Genomic DNA, 21,725 nt, shown 5'->3' on the forward strand with positions numbered 1-21,725 from the left:
AGCGCTGGTGAAGTCTGCAAGCTTTTATTTTCAGGCACCCTCACTGACACACAGACTAACCCTGGACATCCCCTAAACAGGTAAAGGGGCAATGTTTAGCTCAGGAGATAGAAAAACGTACTGTGGTTCTACAGCTTTGAAGCCACAACTAGGTTCCCATCTCTGCTTCACCACTTGTAAGATGAGTGACAACAGGCAATTCATTTACCCTGAAACTCCGTTTTCCCTTCTTCAAAGTGGAAGAAAAATATCGTATGATGGTGAGAGGACGAGATAATGCACGTAAAGCGGTTGACACAGTGCCTGGCACACAGGAAGCTCTGAACACGTAAAAGCTGTTACTTTTATGTTTGAAGCGTAGAAGTTTCAAGGAACGGTTGAACCCTTCCTAACCCAAGGAAGGGTTACAACGAGAACAATTCTAAGTGGAAGAATGGATGCTTTTGAACTGTGGGTTTGCAGAAGACTCTTGAGAGTCCCTTGGACTGCAAGGAGATCCAACCAGTACATCCTAAAGGAGATCAGTCCTGGGTGTTCATTGGAAGGACTGACGTTGAAGCTGTAACTCCAATACTTTGGCCACCTGCTGCGAAGAGCGGACTCATTTGAGAAGACCCTGATGCTGGGAAAGATTGAGGGCAGGAGGAGAAGGGGACGACAGCGGATGAGATGGTTGGATGGCATCTCCGACTCGATGGACATGTGTTTGGATAGACTCCAGCGGTTGGTGATGAATAGGGACGCCTGGCGTGCTGCAGTTCACGGGGTCGCAAAGAATCGGACACGACTGAGCGACTGAACTGCACTGAACTGGATTACTAGGCGCATGCGCCTGTCCGCGAGCGACTCCAAGGGCGGGCGCTGCGCATGCGCCCGAAGTTGCGCCGGGAAGCCAGCGCGGTTCGTTCCGCCCGACTCTAACATGGCGGCGCCCTCTGTGTGTCCTGAGTGCCGTCCCGCCTTCCTGCGGCCGTGACGCCCTCTGCTGCGGTGGGGTCCGGGACACGGCGGGTGAGGGTGAGCAAGCACCGGGGCCGGGGGCGTCCCGGGAGTCGGGCGGAGGCGGCAGCGGATGCGGCGCGGGGGGCCGCCGGGGTCGGTTGTGTGTGGGAGGGGAGGGCAGTGGACTGGGACCGGACCCCGGACTGAGGGGTCCCCGCACAACACGAGGGTGCGGGGCGCTGCCCGCCGGGCGGGGCCGAGGACACAGGCCTGCGAGGGCTTGGAGGAGCTGGCCGTGGTGGAGACCGATGCTGCGCCTGTGGGATCACTTCATTCTCTCGTTCGCTCCGCCAATGGTGGCTCAGCTCCTCGTGGATTCTGAGGGTGGAGAGAGTGACCCAGACCGGCGTCGTGGTTACAAAGTGTAGGCTGTGGAGCCAAGCAGCCGGGTTTGGATCCTGTCTTGGTGCTTGCCAACTGTGTTCTTATGCACGTTGGTCCCTCGCCTCCTGCCTCAGTTTCTGCATCCTTAAAGAGAGCTGAGAATGAAATCTGCCTCCTAAAACGACTATAAAGGTTAAATGAGATGACAGGTGTAAAGTGCTGAGAAGGCTTGCTGGCACGAAGTAAATGCTGTGTGTGCTTGTTGCCGTTATTTTTCGTATCATCACCACCACCCAGAGCTCAGAACCTCACGTGGGAGACATCCAGAAATGTAGACAATTCTGATATGATGGAAGAAAAGCAGAAAAGCTCTTGCTCTGGAAACACCGAGTAGAGGCGCCTCACTCCGTTTAGGCGAATCCAGGAAGGCTTCTGTTCCCCAGGAAACAGAACTGAAGGATGCTTGGGGAGTGCGGGCAGAAAAGGGGAAGAGTGTTCTCAGTTGAAGATGGAATGTGTGAGAAAGCTGCGTGGGGACAGAGCTGAAAGAGGCTAGTCTGTGGTCTGGTCCCCAGGGGGCTTGTTTTGGGGAGGGGAAGCAGGCATGGGGCATGAGGTGTCCTTAGATCCGCAACCACCGATCCTGTAGTGCAGTCTCCCCTAGGGAGACTTTTAAACCTAGCTGTGGACTTGCAATCTGGGGTTAATGACTACACATGTAAGAATGAGATTTGTGGATTACAAAGGTCACTCTGGTGAAGACTAGATTAAAGGGAATGGGCCTGGAGGCCCATGAAGAGGCTATTAGAACTGTGGAGGTAAGAGATGACTATGGCCTTGAGTTGGATTAGAGGCAGAAGGTGGGGAGAGATGACCAAAGTTGGTGATGACTTAGATGGGGGATTTAGAGGCTGGGGGAGAGGTCAGGCTTGGCTCCGAGTTTTTGACTGGTGGATGTGATGCTGCTCAGTGGGATAGGGAACAGGATGGGGAGGGCGTTTAAGGAGGAAAGATACATTTTGTTTTGAACATGTCTGTAGTAAATGCCTGTAAAACATTCAGATGGAGCTGTCCCGTGGTGATCTAGCATCCATCAAAGGTCTCTACAGTTGTGGGAAGGGATGTGTCACCTGGGTGAGGGTCTGGAGCGAGAAGCTCGGGGTCTGGGACATCCCAGAGGATGCCAGTGCTGGAAGACTACTTGGGCACAGCCTCGTTGCTTTTGCTTATCAACCTTGTGCTGTCGTTGGTCAGCAGGCTTTCCTGAGCGTAGGGGGTGGGACTGGGTGTGTCCATCTTTGTGTCCCAGCTGCCCAGCACAGGGCCTGGCGTGCAGCAGCGCCGTCACAGTCCGGCGTGGCGTGTCTGAGCACTGACTTTGTGGCGCCAGGCTCTGCGCTCAGTGCTCTGCATTTGCCTGTGTTCGGGGGACACAGAGCAGCTCTTAGAATCCTACCAGTTCTCATCAGATTTTCCACTTGGTCTTTGATTCAGGTAATGTGCTGGAGCAGGAGAGCCAAGCTGGAGTTTCCCTGGACAAGCCGTCGGAACAGAGTAGCCTGGGCTTCTTGGAAATCTGAGGTATGTCTGTTAAGACTCAAAGATCAAACAAACCAGGAGGTCAGTTTGTTTGTCCTTCTTCTCTAGGCTCACCATGATTCAACTCACCTTTTCAAGACAACTTTTTCTTTAAAAGTGTTCAGTAATGACAAAATCCTAGGTAGTTTGCTTAGGAGAATGTTGATGTTGTCCTTTTGCTGACAAAGGTCTTGCTAGGTTAATCCCTGGGCAGTGGTCACACCTTGTTTTAATTAAGTACAATCTAAAATGCTCCAAAATACAGTGACTGAAAGGAAATAGAAGCTTATTCCTGTCCCTTAACAGTCTGGAAGTGTGCAGTCCAGAACTGGTCAGGGCAGCTCGCTCTGTTCTGTGAACCAGAAGCAAGGTTCCGTTGATGGCGTAGCTCTCCTTGCTTAGACCCAGGCTCCCGTCTCATGGACTGAGCAGGCTGCTCTGGCACCTGCCGTTGTGTATACATTCCATATGGCAGAGAGAGAAAGAGTAGGGAGCACATGCCCTTTCCTTTTAAGGTTCTAATGTTTAAAGATGCATATTTTTGTGCAGTGTGTCCCCAAACCCCCGCCTCTGGTGTACAACCAAAGGAGGAATCACGACTGTTCCAGTGCTGGAGGGAAAGCTGGCTGAGAGAATCCGTTCTGTCCCCAGCGCGACTGGATTGCTGACTCTGATGGTAGGCCTGAGGGAAGGCCACTCACTGGTGACACAGGGTGGGGTGTGTCCCGGGCCTCTGGGCCCCGAAGGCCGGCTCCTCTGGCTTTGGGTTGTTTGTGTCACTTGGCCCAGCGAGCCCAGGCTTGCTCACACAGTGCTTTCTGTGCCTGGCGTGTCAGACACTGCACTGAGGCTCAGGCTGTGGAGGTCAGGGAGCTGGGTCCTGGGGTCAAGGAGCCCTTAGCCACATGGTAATCATGGTATGGGCTTCCCAGGCGGCTCAGTGGTAAAGAATCCAGCTGCCAACTCAGGAGACGCAGGAGTGACCGTGTAGGAGGAAACGGCAACCCACTCCCGTGTCTCGCCTGGGAAATCCCATGGGCAGAGGAGCCCGGCAGATTACAGTCCATGGGGCCACAAAGAGTCGGACACGGCTGAGCACGTGTGCACTCACAGCGCAGCGGGAAATGCCAGAGGCCTGTCCAGAAGTGTGTGGAGCACAGGAGGATGCCGGATGTTGCACGGCTCTGTGAGCTGGTGAAGAGCCGCCGCACACCACGTGCTTCGGAGTGCGCTAGGCCCCCGCAGATCGGGCCGCGGGGCTCTGGGGTCGGGTGTGTATCTCTGCTTCCCTGGTTAGAGGCTCTCTGTCCGAGGGCCAGTCTCTCCCTTGTTGCTCCTCAGGTTCCTCATCTGTGAAACAGCGGCAGCAGTGTTGACTCCGGAGAATTGCTTTGAGTGTGACGGGAAATCAAGCATGCGGCTCACAGGGCCTGCTGTGAGCATGTCGGTGCCCTCCTGCTGCACTGTGCGGGATGGTTCGAAGCCAGAGAGACTGGTTCGGACTGCAGTCACAGAAGGCCCAAACCTCGGGGAGGCCAGGCTGTGGGCTGTCCGTCTTGAGGCAGCTTGTCCAGGTTGGACTCAGAGGATCAGGGACCGCTCTGTGCGCTCCCCGTGTTTCTCAGGAGCTCCACCAAGCTTTCTGATTAAAGTGGTCTGTCCGGATTCTCAGAGGCTCTCCTCTGAAAGGGCTGGTGAGGGGTCCTTTGGGAAGGAAAGGATTCCCTCTGCCTGGTTAACTCCTTCAAGCTCAAATGCTTCTGGGAAACTTTCTCCCAGTCCTAGCCACCCTTCCCACCCGCTCCTCAGCTGATTTTGAGCTCCTCGTCTGTGACTTCCTAGCATCCTTCTATGACCTAGCAGTACGTTCTTACCCCCTGTGATGTTACGGGTTTCCTCGCCTGTCCGCCTGTGAGGCCACAAGCAGCTCACGTGCAGGCACAGGGCCTTGTCTCCCCAGCTATTCCCACTGTGTGGATCATTTCCTGGCACGGAGCTGGTGCTCAGTAAACACTGTGGAACGGATGGATGCTCTGCCAGTGGGGTTAGAGAGACCTCCAGTGCGGTGAGGGTTTGGCGTGCTGTTGATCAAGAGAGGACACATGATGGTTTCGTTGGTATCTGTGTGTAACACGGCGTGCGAACGTGGTGAACTGTGACCTAAACTATGAGAGTTTAGGTCAGAGACTGTCTCTCTGTCTTTCTGTCCTTTTCTAGTAGAGCAGTTTCTCAGCTCTGACGTGGTGCCATTTGGGGCTTGGTGAGTCTTTGTCGTGGGGCCGTCTCGTGCACTTTAGGGTGCTGAGCAGTACTCCGGGCCTCTGCCTGCAGGTGCCAGCAGCCCCCGTCTACCTCCAGCTGTGACAAACGGAAATGTCTCCAGAGGAGGCCATGTGTCTCCTGGGACAGAATTGCCCTCAACTGAGAACCTCTGAGGGCTTCCCAGATGGCTGAATGGTAAAGAATCCACCTGCCAATGCAGAAGAAGTGGGATCGATCCCTGAGTCAGAAAGATCCTCTGGAGAAGGAAATGGTAGCCCACTCCAGTATTCTTGCCTGGAGAACCCCAAGGACAGAGGAGCTTGGTGGGCTGCAGTCCATGGGGTTGCAAAGAGTGGGACACACCGGAGCGACTAGACAACAAAAACCAACAGAGAATCTCGGGGGCACAGGATGCTGGTTAGAAGCATGAACTTCTAAGTCAAAGATACTTGAGCCGAACATAGCTGGTCCTTGTACTTACTAGCTGTGTGCCTTTGGACAAAGTACTTGACCTCTCTAAGCCTCCATTTCCTCGGGTGTGTCGTGGGAATAATGATGACCTCACGCTAGCTTTATTGGGTGGAATTATTAATGAGGTAATGTGTGTAAAATGCTTTATCTAGTCTTTGAGTCCGCAGTTGGTATCTAGTCTTACCATGTGTTAGTTAGGAGAGGATGGCCTAACAGCAGCCTATGAGGGTCAAGAGAGCAAGCGTGCAGAGTTGAGGAAGAAGAATGCTTAGGGTAGGAAAGTGAGTGGCCCTCTCAGGTCTGACCTGGTTCCTCTCCCAGATGACTGTTAACGGTGTCTGTGTGTCCTTGTGTCTGGGCCCTTCTGTACACGTGTGTGTCTGTTTGTGTGTATAGGGGAGACATTTTAAAAAGCGTCACGTGGCTTGATTTTGTTGCACATAAACTGAGCCTTCGGTCTAGAATGCCGAAAAGGCAGCCTCTGTGGGCACAGCTTCAGTTGGAACAGTTTGCCACAAAAAAGACCCAGGTGTCCCACTCTGTACCGTCCTGGAATTCCCTCGAGAACGGTGCCACATGGGTGGCAGAGGTTCTCAGACTTGGTGTGTGGCAGGGTAACTGACACCACCAGAGGAAGGGACCCCAACCTCAGGAAATGAAAACCTCCAAGCACATTTAGTGCACAGAACATATCGTCCTAGAGACCGTAATTTACCACAATTTACTTTTGCCAGCTGCATTTTAAAATGATTGAAATAATGGAGGTCTCAAGAGTAGGCATTTTTGCAGTGAGTGATTTTAGCATTTGCTCCAGGTGTCTGGCACTCTCGGAGGTCCTCGTGGGTATCAGTAGGTTGACCTCAGTGATACAGTCACAGATGCTACAGAAAGCCCGGGCGTGGGCTGTTATGTTCACACCCGCTTGTTAGGAGAGATCAGCCTTGAGCTTCAAAGGAAGGAAGCGGAGGGCAGGGTTAGAGTTGAGAGTTGCTCACTCGAGTCTGAAGAGCAGTGTGCAGAGGCTCAGAGGTGGCAGTCCCTGCTGGGAGTCTGCCGAAAGCAGCCCTGGTGGGTTCGTTGTCGCAGCAGAAATGTACTCAGCTTCTGGTCTTGAAAGGTCTGGCAGTAGAACCTGTTCTCCCGACCCCACCCACCCCATTTCCTCTACTGACCCGATTCATCTAAGCAGTGCCTTTCCTGTCCTGAGTGGAAGGCTCCAGGGCCCAGTGGGAAGTTGTCTCCAGCTCAGGAGCCTGGCTGAGGCTCATCTTTGTAGTCTCAGGGCTGGGTGGGCCCCTGTCAGGGACTTTCCTGGTTGAGTGTAACTCAGTCAGCTGCCCAAGTTAATGCTTCAAATCATGGCTTAAAGTCAGAAATAACATCGGTTAATTTTGTAAGCTGTCTTGTTAAATATTGAGTAGATACAAAAGAATATCCTAAAAAGCCTTTTGATGAAAGTGAAAGTGGAGCGTGAAAAAGTTGGCTTAAAGCTCAACGTTCAGAAAACAAAGATCGTAGCATCTGGTCCCATCACTTCATGGAAAATAGATGGGGAAACAGTGGAAACAGTGTCAGACTTTATTTTTTGGGGCTCCAAAATCACTGCAGATGGTGACTGCAGCCATGGAATTAAAAAGACACTTACTCTTTGGGAGAAAAGTTATGACCAACCTAGACAGCATATTAAAAAGCAGAGATATTACTTTGCCAACAAAGGTCTGTCTAGTCAAGGCTATAGTTTTTCCAGTGGTCATGTATGGATGTGAGAGTTGGACTATAAAGAAAGCTGAGCACCGAAGAACTGATGCTTTTGAACTGTGGTATTTGAGAAGACTCTTGAGAGTCCCTTGGACTGCAAGGAGATCCAGCCAGTCCATCCTAAAGGAGATGAGTCAGGAATATTCATTGGAAGGACTGATGTCGAAGCTGAAACTCTAAAACTTTGGACACCTGATGCTGGGAAAGATTGAAGGCGGGAGGAGAAGGGGACGACAGAAGATGAGATGGTTGGATGGCATCACCGACTCAATGGACATGAGTTTTAGTAAAGTCCGGGAGTTGGTGATGGACAGGGAGGCCTGACATGCTGTGGTCCATGGGGTCACAAAGAGTCGGACACGACTGAGCGACTGAACTGAACTGATATATATCGTGTGACAAACGCTGACTCCCCACTCAAAAACTCCAGTCTTGGGGAAAGCTGTTGCTTTGGAGATGAACGGCTTGGTAATAGCCGCTCTCCCCACTGGGAATCAGGTAGTCCCAACTACAGAACCAGACTGGGACTACAGCACGGCTAAAGGAAGACGGGGTCAGGGTCGTTTTGTCAGAGGTGTTCTTGAAGGACTCAGGCAAGCGCGTGCCAAGACTTTAACCTCTGCCGAATTGGCAGACACAGAGCAGGAGGAGACGGAAGCTCCTGGTAAATTCCCAGATAGACTGAGGGAAGCCCATCGCAGACTCACTAGGATTGACCCTGGAAGTGAAGAGGGGAGAGTGACAGGCAGACAGATTAAAAGGTAGGTTCTCACTCAGCCGGCTCCAGATGCCCGCCGTAAGCTATTAGAACAGGCGTACGGGCAAAGCGGTCTTCAGATCATCTGTTGCCTCTGGCTCGAACAGTCAGTTACAGCGGGGAATATGAGGAAAGAGAGAAAGGCAGAGAAAGATAAGGGAACGGGGCGAAGCCCTTGTTATGTCTGTCAGAACCGTTCTTAAACAGCCTGAGAAAAATTTCCGGAGGGACCCAGGTGAAAAGGGATGGGCTTGCTATTACTGTGGAAAGGTGGGGCACCTCAAGTGGGATTGTCCTCAGGTGTCTAACCACCCCCGGCTTCATGTCTGGTCTGCAAGGGACCATACTAGAGTAAAGACTGCCCCCAGAGGCATAGGTTTCAGGGACCTAGGTTTCAAGAAAACCAGGACTGAAGGTGCCCAGGGGTCCCCACACAAGCTCCCTTTCTAATTACATCTGAGGAACCCCGGGTATTAATAACTCTGGGGGCAAATCCATCGGTTTCCTTTTGCACACTGGGCTAACTTACTCTGTGCTCACGAAGCCCCGGCCCACTTTTTTCCCGATCCGCTTCCACAGTGGGACCATCAGGATGAGCCAAACGCCATTATTTCAGTCATCTCTAAGCTGCAGCTGGGACTCTGTGCTATTTTCACACGAGTTTCTGATCGTGCCAGAGTCTCCCTCACCCCTTATGGGGAGGGATATGCTGAGCAAGGTCCATGCCTCTGTTTTCATGAATATAGTGCCCTCCCTTTCTCTCCCATTAATTGAACAAAATGTAAATCCTAGAATGTGGGCTGATGGAAAATCTATGGGTCGAGCACAAAATGCTATTCCTGTAGTTGTTAAGCTCAAAGACCTGCACTTATTTCCACATCAAAAGCAGCATCCACTGAAACCTGAGGTTAAGGAAGGGTTAAAACCCATCATCAAGAATTTAAAGGAGCAGGGACTATTAATTTCCTGCAACAGTTCATGCAACACTCCTATTTTGGGTATGAAGAAGTCAAATGATAAGTGGAGACTAGCTCAAGATTTACCAGTAATAAATCAGGCTGTGGTTCCTTCATACCCCGTGGTGCCTCATCCTTATTTATACTCTATTGTCTGAAATCCCTAAACGAGCCACATATTTCTAAATATGCTTTCTAGAACTGAGCCTATACTAACTCATGCCCTGCCTATGACTTTAAGACAACTGAGAGGCTTTTTGGGAATCACGGCTACTGTCGCATTCGGATCCTGGGTTGTGGGGAGCTTGCCCGGCTTTTATAGGAACTTATAACTGAAACTCAACAGGCCCAAACCTACAGACTGGTGTGGTCTCCAGATACAAGGCTTTAAGGCTCTTCAGACTGCTGTCCTGCAAGCTCCTGCTTGAGCTCGCCTACAGGGTCAGACTTTAATTTGTTTGACACTGAAAGAAAAGGTAAGGCCTTGGGCGTTTTGATGCAACCCTGAGGACCTCACCAGCAGCCTACAGGAGTAGAATCTTAAACTCTGAAGTTAGTATTTGAGTGACAGACATTTGGCTTCTTAAATATCAGTCACTGTTGTTAGAAGGACCAATAGCTAAGCTTAAAGTTTGTGGGAACTTAAATCCTGCCACTTCCCTTCCTGAGAAGGAAAATGAGACACCTGATCACTACTGGGGACAATCCCAATTTCTAACTTTAAACTATGCAGCTCGGGAAGACCCCATTAGACAATCCTGACATGAAAATATTTACAGATGGCCGTTCTTTGGTTTGGGATGGGAAGCGGGTTATGCCATGTTGACAGCTATAAACAGGTTTTAGAAGCCAGATCCCTCCCCAGCGAACAAGCGCTCAGTTAGCAGAGCTCGTGGCTCTGACCCGAGCTCCAGAGTTAAGCAGAGAGCGCCAAGTAAATATCTACACGGATTCTAAGTATGCTTGTTTGACTTTACATGCTCATGGTGCAATATGGAAAGAAAGACAGTTTAAAACGGCAACAGGAGAACCTATTAAGTATTTCAGAGAGATTGAGAGACTCGTGACTGCTGTGCATTGCAGAGGGCACAGGGACGGGAGTGACACAGCTGAAGGTAATCAGCTGCCTGACCGTCAGGCCAGAAAAGCGGCGCTTGACGAAACCCTTTCACTGCAGACGCATTTGATCTGGACAGGTCCTGTGGACCAGGAGAAACCACAACATACTGAGGAAGAATCAGATATGAGAGAAGAGGAGCCAAGGTTACTGGTAAAGGATGGTTACAGTCCGAGGATGGGTGATTAATAACTCCTGAAAGTGCTCAGTGGAAAATTCTTAAGGGTTTACACCGGAGTTTTCATTTAGGTGTTGAAAGTACTTACCAGATGGCTTCTCGTTTGTTTGAAGGTAAAAATATAATGAAAACTTTGAAGAGCGTTATCAAAAGATGTGAGGTTTGTTAGAAAAATTACCCAGAGACTGGAAAACTAGCCAAATCTGGGTGACAAGGAAGTGGAAAATACCCTGGAAAATTGACTTTACTCATATGCCAAAAGCAAATGGATATTCTTGCTTCCAAGTTTGGGTGGATACTTTTACTGGATGGGTTGAAGCTTTTCTCTGTCGTAGTGAACAGGCTAAGGAGGTTATAAGAATTTTAATCCTTGAAATTACCCCCAGGTTTGGGCTGCCACAGAGTCTTCAGAGTGACAATGGCTCCGCCTTTAAAGCTGCCGTAACTCAGGGATTGTCAAAAGCTCTAGGAGTAGAATGTCACTTACCCTGCTCCTGGAGGCCCCAGTCCTCAGGAAAGGTTGGAAGAGGCAATGACATTATTAAGAGACCTCTGCGCAAATCAACTCAAGAGACTCAGGGCCAGTTGGCTTGAAGTTCTACCCTTAGCCTTAATGAGGGCTTGAACTGCCCCCAAAACGAGGGCCTGTCCCCCTTTGAATGTATTTATGGAAGGCCTTTCTTATGCACAAGACGTTGTTATAGACCCTGAAGCACTGGAATTAACTAATTATGTAACTCAGCTCTCAGCTTTTCAACAGGCATTAAAGGAACTCCGAGAGGTGACTTCTGACCCAGCCTCTGAGTCAAGCAAGCCTCTATTTGAGCTGGGAACCAAGGTCCTCATAAAAACACGGGTCTGGGGCGCACCCCTCGAGCCCCTCCGGGCAGGCCCTTACCAGGTTGTTCTTTCTTCTCCCACAGCTGTCAGGGTGCCAGGAACTGATTCGTGGGTGCATCACACTCGAGGAGAGAGGTGGCACCCTGGCCAGAACTAAGTGATGTCATTTTATGTCTTTCCTTTCTATGCTGGGACTTTGTACTTTTCAGATGGGCCTGGTAATCTCCTTCTGCTGACTCCAAAAGTCCTGAGTCGGCCGTTTGACCCTTAAGACAGTGCCTTCCTGTCCTGGGCTTGCTCCTACGCTGCCTTCCACAGTCGGTCTAACTGCTGGGTCTGCGGAGCACTCCCCTCTTCATCGGTGGAAGGCTTCCCGTGGTGGACGTCTCCACTTAAAGGAGAAGACTTTCTCTAAGTCTGCGAATACCTTTGGCAACAACAATCATATGTGATGCCTCTTCTTCATCTGATGACGTCTCACAGTTGTAAAGTGGACTGGTGTAACACTTTGTGCCTCAGCTATGGACGTAATGTGACTTTTACCGTTGCGGATTGTTCTGTTCTCGCTGTTTGCGCCCAGCATCTGTAACTGTGTAGCTGGATTTGTTTCTAGGTGCATGAAAGCTTTTAAGTTACAAATGGTTGCTCAAACTCCTGCCACTGCGCAGCTTCCTCCAGCTACTCCTCCAACTACTGCTGGGGGCCCCTGGATCGGAGACCCTGAATATGAGGGTTAGGAGAATATGTTGCCTCACCAATTCAGAGATGATGCCCCTTTGCTTAGGCGACGTAATCCTCCTAAAAGAAAAGGGGGACTGAGAGGGTAACCGGCAGAAAGGCCAGGGGTCTCCAAACGGAGGAAACGGGCTGCACGCGCCAGACGCTTTTTCTCTCCTAAGCGGCAGGAGGAGACAAACTGCAAGTGTCAGGTTTGGGGCGTCCCTGGGGCTCAGCTGGCGAAGAATCCCCTGCGAGGCGGGAGGCCCCAGTTCGATCCCTGGGCTGGGAAGATCCTCTGGAGAAGGGAAAGGCTGCCCACTCCAGTACTCTGGCCTGGGGAATCCCATGGACTGTATAGTCCATGGGGTCACAAAGAATTGGACACGACTGAGTGACTTTAAATATAAATGTAAAATATAAAGTTAAAAAGAGGTTTGTTTTAAAGTCTGTGTTGCCGTGATGACACCTGGTTCCACCTGAACTTCTCAAACCTTGAGCTAACCAACGCACTTTTCTTACAGAAATGCTTTCTGAGCTATGTTAATGAACTGTGCATTTACCCTAGGCTCTGTCTTCAAGTCAGGGCCACCTGAGACTCAGAACTGACTTGACAAGCCAGTGTGTTCTACTCCTGCACGTGTTCTCTCAAGCTGTGCTAGTGAGACCACGTTTCTGCTTGGAAACCTGTCTTTCTTCAAGATTCGTGTGGACCGTTCATGGCCCGGGACGCCTCACCTGGCGCCGGTGCTGGCTCAGCGCATGTCGTGGGCGGGGCCTGGCGCCAGCCTCTGAGTTTTGAGACATTTCCTTTCTCTAATCAGCAGCCTGCTAGTAGCTATGTATCACCTGGCTAAAGACTAGCAGGGGGCACTCTTTCTGCCCCTTTCTGATGTCTGTGTCAGAAGCTTTCTCTATTTCTTTCGTACTTTAATAAAAGGTAATGGCAACCCCACTCCAGTACTCTTGCCTGGAAAACCCCATGGGCAGAGGAGCCTGGTGGGCTGCAGTCCATGGGGTCGCGAAGAGTCAGACACGACTGAGTGACTTCACTTTCACTTTTCACTTGCATGCATTGGAGAAGGAAATGGCAACCTACTCCAGTGTTCTTGCCTGGAGAACCCCAGGGACGGGGGAGCCTGGTGGGCTGCCGTCTGTGGGGTCGCACAGAGTTGGACACGACTGGAGTGACTCAGCAGCAGCAGCAGCAGCAGCAGGAAGAAGGCAATGGCACCCCACTCCAGTACTCTTGCCTGGAAAATCCCATGGACGGAGGAGCCTGGTGGGCTGCCGTCTCTGGGGTCGCACAGAGTCGGACACGACTGGAGTGACTCAGCAGCAGCAGCAGAGGACCTGTTAACACTCATGAATTGGAAGAGATTCTATTGATCACCGATTTCTTATCGCTGGAGAACTAGCATCTGTTCTCTATTTCTTTGTAAATTTTGTTGTTAGAGCAGTAATAAGCATTATTAACAGCAACCTGCTGAAGCGTAAGGGCCTTTGCCAGAAATGGAGAGTAATGTATCTCCTTAAGACCCAGGGAAGGTGCTCTAGCTCCCCCATCAGCACAGGAAGTTGGAATTCAGCTTAAACTATTTCCCGAGCAATTTGCTTACAGGACATGAACACTGTCATTAAGGAGCACACAAGCATTCAAAATTGAGGCCATGAAAGCAAACAGTACTGTTTGCTTGGAGAATTATATCCCTTCTACATATATAAGTACAGTACTATGGTTTATTATAGTACTTTAATAAACTATGGTAATTTTAATTTAAATATTCATTACATGGTATGTAAAATCATGAATGATCTGATGTGTATAAGTATGGATATCAGCCAGTTGATATTGCAGAAGACATTGAACAGCCCAATCCACTCTAGATTCCAGCTGGTATTCGCTTTTACAGGGTCGTTGGAGTCATTAATGCTCTATGAGAGCCGTGTGTATCTATCACATGTAACATATTAAGTCAGATCATCTGTGGTCGACATGCTTAGCATTGCTGATAATCAGAGCTTAATGATGAAGATGTGAAAAGTCCACGTCCATTTGGCCCAAAATATGCCTCTTAATTTCTGGCCCATGCTCCATGTGGATTTCTATAAATGAACTGTATGTGATATCTGGTCCTTACTTCAGGGCCATCTCACGTAAAATCATCTACTTTCCCCGTTAAATAAGACATCACGATGAGCTTAGGCCTAACCCACCATGCTCACACAAGTGGTTTCATGCATTTGCTATTTTTTAATTTTGGGGAGTTTTGGGAGTCATCTATGGATACTTTGGCCACCTGATGTGAAGAACTGACTCATTTGAAAAGACCCTGATGCTGGGAAAGGTTGAAGGTGGGAAGAGAAGGGGATGACAGAATGACATGGTTGGATGGCATCACCGATTCAAACTCCGGGAGTTGGTGATGGACCGGGAGGCCGGGCGTGCTGCAGTCCATGCGGTCGCAAAGAGTCGGACACGACTGAGCAACTGAACTGAACTGAACTGTGGATGTCAAGCAACTTTTGGCTGACACTGAATATTGTATACTGACATCACAAACCATTGTATGTTATTGGTTGAATGGTCACAGGACAGAGAGCAACGACGTTCATAGGCACACATGCCCATTCCAGATAAGTAGTCTGTTTAATCAAACCCTCGGGAAAGAAAGAGAGAGAGAAAGAGAGTGCTGACTCATGTCCCACTCTTGCGACCCTATGGACTGTAGCCTGTCAGGCTCCTCTGTCCATGGGATTCTCCAGGCAGGAATACTGGAGTGGGTTGCCGTTTTCTTCTCCAGGGATCTTTCCGACCCAGGAATTTAACCCAGGTCTCCAGCATTGCAAGCAGATTCTTGCACGTTTCAGATAAATAGTCTGTTTATGTGTTCCACGCACAGACAACCACATACACACAGTGGACTATTACTGAGCTGTAGAGTAGGATGAAGTAATGCCTTTTGCAGCCACATGGAGAGGGACCTAGAGACTCTCAAGCTAAGTGAAGTCAGAGAACAACACATGTCCTACGGCATCAGTCATACGTGGAATGAGCGTTGAAACGATGATGCTAGTGAGCTCAGCCATGGAGCAGAGGTGGACTCGCAGAAATAGGGACGAGCGCGTGGTCACCAAGGGAAAGGCGGGGGTCGCCGAAGGGCAAAGGCGGGGGACACCGAAGGGCAAAGGCGGGGGGCACCGAAGGGCAAAGGCGGGGGGCACCTAAGGGAAAGGCGGGGGTCACCGAAGGGCAAAGGCGGGGGTCACCGAAGGGAAAGGCGGGGGTCACCGAAGGGCAAAGGCGGGGGTCACCGAAGGGCAAAGGCGGGGGTCACCGAAGGGCAAAGGCGGGGGTCACCGAAGGGCAAAGGCGGGGGTCACCGAAGGGCAAAGGCGGGGGTCACCGAAGGGCAAAGGCGGGGGTCACCGAAGGGAAAAGGCGGGGGTCACCGAAGGGAAAAGGCGGGGGTCACCGAAGGGAAAGGCGGGGGTCACCAAGGGAAAGGCGGGGGTCGCCGAAGGGCAAAGGCGGGGGACACCGAAGGGCAAAGGCGGGGGGCACCGAAGGGCAAAGGCGGGGGTCACCGAAGGGAAAAGGCGGGGGTCACCGAAGGGAAAGGCGGGGGTCACCGAAGGGCAAAGGCGGGGGTCACCGAAGGGAAAGGCGGGGGTCACCGAAGGGCAAAGGCGGGGGTCACCGAAGGGCAAAGGCGGGGGTCACCGAAGGGCAAAGGCAGGGGTCACCAAAGGGAAAAGGCAGGGGTCACCGAAGGGCAAAGGCAGGGGTTAGTTCGGAGTTTGGGCTTCTTAGCAGATGCACGCTACTACGCACAAAAGGAGCCACCAGGACCTTCTGTGTCGTGTGGCGGCGGTGGTTTAGTCGCCAAGTTGTGTCCGACTCTTGTGACCCCGTGGACTGTAGCCCGCCAGGCCCCTCATTTCATGGGAGTCTCCAGGCAAGGATACTGAAGTGGGTTGCTAATTCCTTCTCTAGGGAATCTTCCCAACCCAGGAATCAAACCCAGGTCTCCTGCATTGCAGGCAGATTCTTTAGCGGCTGAGCTGTGAGGGAAGCCCCCTGGATAGTATAGGAAACTATATTAATACCTTGTGATGGTGTGTAGTGGAACAGAGTCTCAGAAGGAATATATGAGAAAGACATGGAGAAACAGCCATTGTGCCAACGCCTAGGGCCACCGTAGCACTGCTCAACACGTGCTTAGACACGCCACGAAAACGCTCGCATCAGTAAGTGCCTTGTCACTGATCAGTTACACATGGTTCCTTATTCTCCACAACTACTCCAGCATTTATTTGTAGAGTTTTTAATGATGGCCATTCTGACAGCTGTGAGGTGGTATCGCTAAAATTTATATTTTCTTTTCTTCTGAGTAAATGTCAAAACTATGGACTGTCTGTCTCTATGAGCCTTGCGTATCTAAGTACTTGATTAGTACATTTCAAAAGCTAGGTCGTAGTTCTAATAACGGGTTAGAAAAATAAGGGCAATATATTAGTTTTTTTTTCTAAAAGAAATCCCTCTGCTGCTTTGCGTATTTCCTGTACGTGTTTGCATGCCAACAAGGAGGAAAGGAGGATTTCTTTTCTCTAAGCCCTCTGTGGGACTTAGTTTCAGTAGATCTTTTCGATCCCGGTGTTTCTGAGCAGTATAAGGTGATTCGCTGTGGTGGGTGTGATTGGCCTCGTTTTAGGAGGTAGTCACTCCAGTCCTCTTGCCTGGAAAATCCCATGGGTGGAGGAGCCTGGTAGGCTGCAGTCCATGGGGTCGCGAAGAGTCGGACACGACTGAGCGACTTCCCTTTCCCTTTCACATGGAGTGTGCTTCCACGTGCTCTTGGACTTTGAACAGCGTGAGTAGGACGTGCCTCTTGAAATTGGTTTGAGTTCTTTTTTTGATGATTTTCCTAGGGACGTTACTTGAAGGGCGGGTGTCATTTACAGCCTCTCAGGCCTTTTAAATAAAACTAGGCTTCCCTGGTGGCTTAGTTGGTAAAGAATCTGCCTGCTATGAGGGAGACCCGGCTTCGATCTCCGGGTCGGGAAGTTACCCTGGAGAAGGAAATGGCAACCCACTCCAGTATTCTTGCCTGGAAAGCCCCATGGACAGAAGAGCCTGGCGGGCTACAGTCCATGGGATCTCAAAGAGCTGGACACGACTGAGCTACTAAACCACCACAGGCCTTTTGAATAGTAAGACTCCGTGAGAACTGGTTTTAAAGTTGTTCTACTGGATGTAGCCACAAGGTGGCAGCAGTTCTTCGTGCTCAACTCTGGTTCCATGGACAAGCAGAGCCTCAGGGAAAATCCTATATGTGGATTGTCAATTAGAGTGAAATCCTTTGGCCGCCTGATGCGAAGAACTGACTCATTGGAAAAGGCCCTGATGCTGGGAAAGATTGAAGGCAGCAGGAGAAGGGGGTGACAGAGGATGAGATGGTTGGACGGCATCACCAACTCGATGGCCATGAGTTTGAGCAAGCTCCGGAGTTGGTGATGGACAGGGAGGCCTGGCGTGCTGCAGTCCACGGGGTCGCAAAGTGTCGGCCACGACTGAGCGACTGAACTGGGCCAGGAGAAACACCAGACACCCAAAGCTTTGGCGTTCTGCCTTACCCTTGATCCACAAGACACGTCCTAACTCCTCTTGCCTGGGTCGGGAAGATCCCCTGGAGAAGGAAATGGCAACCCACTCCAGTGTTCCTGCCTGGGAAACCCCACGGACAGAGTAGCCTGGCTGACCACAGTCCCTGGGGTCACAGAGGGCTGGGCGAGCCAGAGCACACAGGCGGTGCGGGAAGCACAGACCTGGGTCGGTGACACACGTGAGGCAGAGCGTCGAAAGTCTCAGCACCTGTGAGTTCCTGATGCCCAGCCCAGTGCGCGATGAGTGCAGAGACAGTGCTCCTATGTCTCACGCAACCTGGGGAGCTCAGGGGAAGGTTTCGCTGCCCACACTGAGGGGCAGGCCGGACGCTCACCTTGGTGTGTAAATACATAAAGCCAAGGTGCTGCTGCTGCTGCTAAGTCGCGTCAGTCGTGTCCGACTCTGTGCAACCCCACAGACGGCAGCCCACTAGGCTCCTCTGTCCCTGGGATTCTCCAGGCAAGAGCACTGGAGTGGCTTGCCATTTCCTTCTCCAGTGCATGAAACTGAAACGTGAAAGTGAAGTCGCTCAGTCGTGTCCGACTCTTAGGGACCCCATGGACTGCAGCCCACCAGGCTCCCCCATCCCTGGGAGTCTCCAGGCAGGAGCACTGGAGTGGGCGCCATCGCCTTCTCCAATGCATGAAAGTGAAGTCGCTCAGTCGTGTCCGACTCTTAGGGACCCCATGGACTGCAGCCCACCAGGCTCCCCCGTCCCTGGGAGTCTCCAGGCAGGAGCACTGGAGTGGGCGCCATCGCCTTCTCCAATGCATGAAAGTGAAGTCGCTCAGTCGTGTCCGACTCTTAGGGACCCCATGGACTGCAGCCCACCAGGCTCCCCCGTCCCTGGGAGTCTCCAGGCAGGAGCACTGGAGTGGGCGCCATCGCCTTCTCTGAAGCCCAGGTGAGTCCATGGTAAATGTTGATGTTCTCGAGGTATCGACTCTTACTGTTCACTTTGTGGTTCTAGTAACTATTTGCTCCAGGAAAAACGTAAACAATTCTGAATAATGAACATTGGATTTCTGATCAGCTATATCTTCTGAAATTCAGTTTCTCTGATGGCTCCATGTGGCTTCTGAAGGGAGAAAATTGTGAGCACACAAAGAATCACTTCAACCCGCATCCTAGTAAACAGGCGAAGCCAGTGAGAGTGTAAAGGGAAGACAGACCACTGCAGGTCCTGGAGATGGGCCAGTCTCCTCCCGTCCCCAGCAGCATGTTAAAGGGCAGAATTCAGGGCTGAGGCTAAGGGGTCCATCTCCCGTCTGTCTCCTTGGAAGCAGGAAATCAATCTCTCCTGTGAAAGGTACACTCTGGAATCTGAGGCCTGAGGGTGGAGGGCTGCAGGCCCAAACGTCAGAGTGGCTAACCAGGTTAGCGCGATGATTTTCAGCATGTGAGCTGGGTATTTTGAGTATGTTGTCTGCCGCCTGCGTGGTGTAATGTCGATCTGTTAGTGTCTCTGTTTGATCATGGTCAACTTAAACAGGTCTGCCTGAAGGTGGAGCATTGTCCAGCGAGAAACCTCCAGCATAAAACTTCACAAACCGCTTTGAACACATTGAAACACTGTGGGCTCCGGGGATGCCTGGACCGCCCAAAACTGGAAAAGGCAGGAAGGAGCCTGGGGGAGCCTTTGGAGGGAGCGCTGTGCTGGGACACCCTGACCGCAGACGTCTGGTCTCCAGGACTGACGGGGGGGGCAGGCTTCTGTTGCTCCGAGCATCTGTGTGTGGTCGTTTGTCTCCACTGCCCCAGGAAGCGCATGCAGCTGGTGGGTAGCTCCCTGTCCTGCTCTAAAGCCTCCTGCCCACTAGGGGCAGCCCGCTGCGCCTGTGCTGTCTGCACCCACCACGAGGTTCATGCTGAGCGCTGGCTCCCCCGCTGGCACTGGCGTTTTGGAGGCTGTGGGCAGACACCACCATGTGCCCAGCCTCCAGCCGGGTGCCAAGTCTTTAGTGCGCTTTCCTGAGGGGACAGGGTGGGGGTGACTGTCAGGGTTCCGCCCTTCATCGCTGGGGGAAGAGACACCCAGACACCCTCGAGGGACGGGGCGGGAAGGTGGTGAGTGACCGGCTCAGGGCCCCTCCCCCGGGCAGCCCCACTGCGCCCTGAGGCGCGTCTCAGCTGTGAGCACCCGGCCTGTGGGAGCCGGGAGCCTCCCAGCGGGTCCCGAGGGGAGGCGGCCCCGCGGACCCCGCCCCTTCCGCCAGGTCTAGTAGGCGGCGCCCCTTTTGCCACTACAGGAGCGGTTCTGGAGCTGATCTGGGAGTGGTTCTGGGGTTTGCAGGCGGAGCCCGTTGCTGTGCCCCTCCTCCCCACGTGAGCCTCTAGAGCAAGCGGTCTGCCCTGCGGCCTGAATGCCGCCCGCCCTGCAGGATTCTCAGGAAATGATCGAGGGTGCTGTAGCAGCATCTGGACCCTCGTTTAGCAGTGTCCTTGTTCTCAGCCCTTTAACCTTGTTCACCCCTTTCACAGGATGTAACGAAAGTCTTTAAGGTAAACGGTCTAGAGAGAAGAGAGGAAGCTGCGAACAAAACCGGATGGAACCAGCTGGGGCCACAGTGGTGGTGAATCTGACTTCCGGCAGACCCGAGTCTCATTTTGTGGTGTATTATTGATGTAGGGGATAGATGTAGGGGATAGATGGGCTCTAGATTAGACATTTATAACTGGCCTCTTGTTTGCATTTCATGGGACATGAAGAAGTGGGCTTCAGGCTGGATGCTTACAACTGTTAGCATTTCTGAGAGAAGGGAGAGGTGGGCTTCAGTCTAGGCATTTGCAGTCAGCCTCCTGTTTGCCCTCTGAAGTGGAAGCAACAGCAGAGAGTCACTAGCCAGCGTTCGTCCCTTATAAACACCTTAAGGTAATAGTCATGGCGAGGACGGGGAGAGGGCGGCAGCCTGTGTGATAAAGGGCTCGGGGATCTCTGCCCGAGACTTCTGGGACGCGGGGGCCGCTGCACACGCACGGGAAGGCTTTCGGGTCAGAACTCAGGGGAGGGTGCCCGGCCTTGTGTGTCCTGCTCCTCCCAGAAGCCTTCACTGCGCGGTCCATCCTGCCTGAGGGCTGAGTGTGCGCCCAGGGGAGGGTCCCGGGGCCGGTCAGGTGTGGGATGAGAAACCAGGTAATCGGCCTGAAGGACGACAAAGACCCGGAAGAACTGCCCTAAATGACTGACTACCATAAATGGCCGCCTCTTTGCTGCGCTCCCCCTCGCTGGGGATGCCCACACTGCCCCCCTGCCTGGCTTCTGTCTCAGCCGTTCCTCTGTGTGCTCTCCCGCTTGTCGCTACGCTGTGTCCCTAATAATAAAGTTTACATCTGCATTTACAGTTTCGGCCTCCATGGCAAAAACATTCTTCACGGAGGGCAAAGATCTGGGGAGAACAGCTCCTGGCCTCTAGCCCCTGCTGGTGTGGTGGCTAGGATTCCTGCTGTGCATCCAGGCTTCCCAGGCTCCATTCCTGGGCAGGGAATTAGATCTCACTTCAGGTCGCTGCTCGCTGCTCACTTGACCATTATAAGTGATACACCAACCATTGGCCATGACTGAACATGAAGAGCCAAAAAAAGGTAGGAAGGAGGAGGCACCCCACTGGCTCGGAGAGCCCCGCCCTTCCGCCGAAGCTGTGAGCTTTGTCCCCGCTCCTCCATTCTGTGGCCTCTGACCAACGCCTGTGCTGTGTCGGCCTCAGCTTTGGTTTCATAGTCGCCTACTTGAACCTTCCCTGTTGAGGCAGAGCCCCGGCCAGGCTAGGGCCCGAGCAGGGCCCATGGACTGACCTGGTGGCAGTCTGCAGGGGGCAGTGGGCTCTGCCTGGGGGCGGGGAGGGAGCACCTACATTGCAGTACCGCCCCCCGGGGCCTGGCCTGCGCTCTCGTCCCTGCCCCGACGCCACCCGATGGTCTGCCTCAGTGACGCGGGCTGCCGGGCGTGTGGTCAGGAGGGATCCAGAAGCAGCAGCTGGAGCCAGGTCAGCCGTGCCTCCTCACGGGCGGTGGGTGTCCTGGGTGTCAGGACTTGGCGTGCAGAAAACACGCAGAGCCGTAGAAGCTCATGTGCACTGTGGGCTTGAAACCCACGTGCA

General features: G+C 52.3%; 1 long non-coding RNA gene across 5 annotated transcripts; it reads left to right on the forward strand.

Annotated features, from left to right (window-relative positions):
- The first annotated feature begins 917 nt into the window (after positions 1-917).
- LOC128065333 (uncharacterized) lies at positions 918-20,927 on the forward strand. Of its 5 annotated transcripts, XR_008201055.1 has the most exons (5): positions 918-1,017; positions 2,821-2,907; positions 3,454-3,580; positions 19,121-19,405; positions 20,110-20,927. It is a non-coding gene; the product is annotated as an uncharacterized LOC128065333 (long non-coding RNA). The 5 variants fall into 5 exon arrangements; XR_008201058.1 differs by lacking the exon at positions 19,121-19,405; XR_008201054.1 differs by lacking the exon at positions 20,110-20,927 and having other exon boundaries at positions 19,121-19,841.
- Positions 20,928-21,725: the final 798 nt, after the last annotated feature.

This window comes from Budorcas taxicolor, chromosome 2, assembly GCF_023091745.1.
Source record: "Budorcas taxicolor isolate Tak-1 chromosome 2, Takin1.1, whole genome shotgun sequence".
Taxonomy (NCBI): Eukaryota; Metazoa; Chordata; class Mammalia; order Artiodactyla; family Bovidae; genus Budorcas; species Budorcas taxicolor.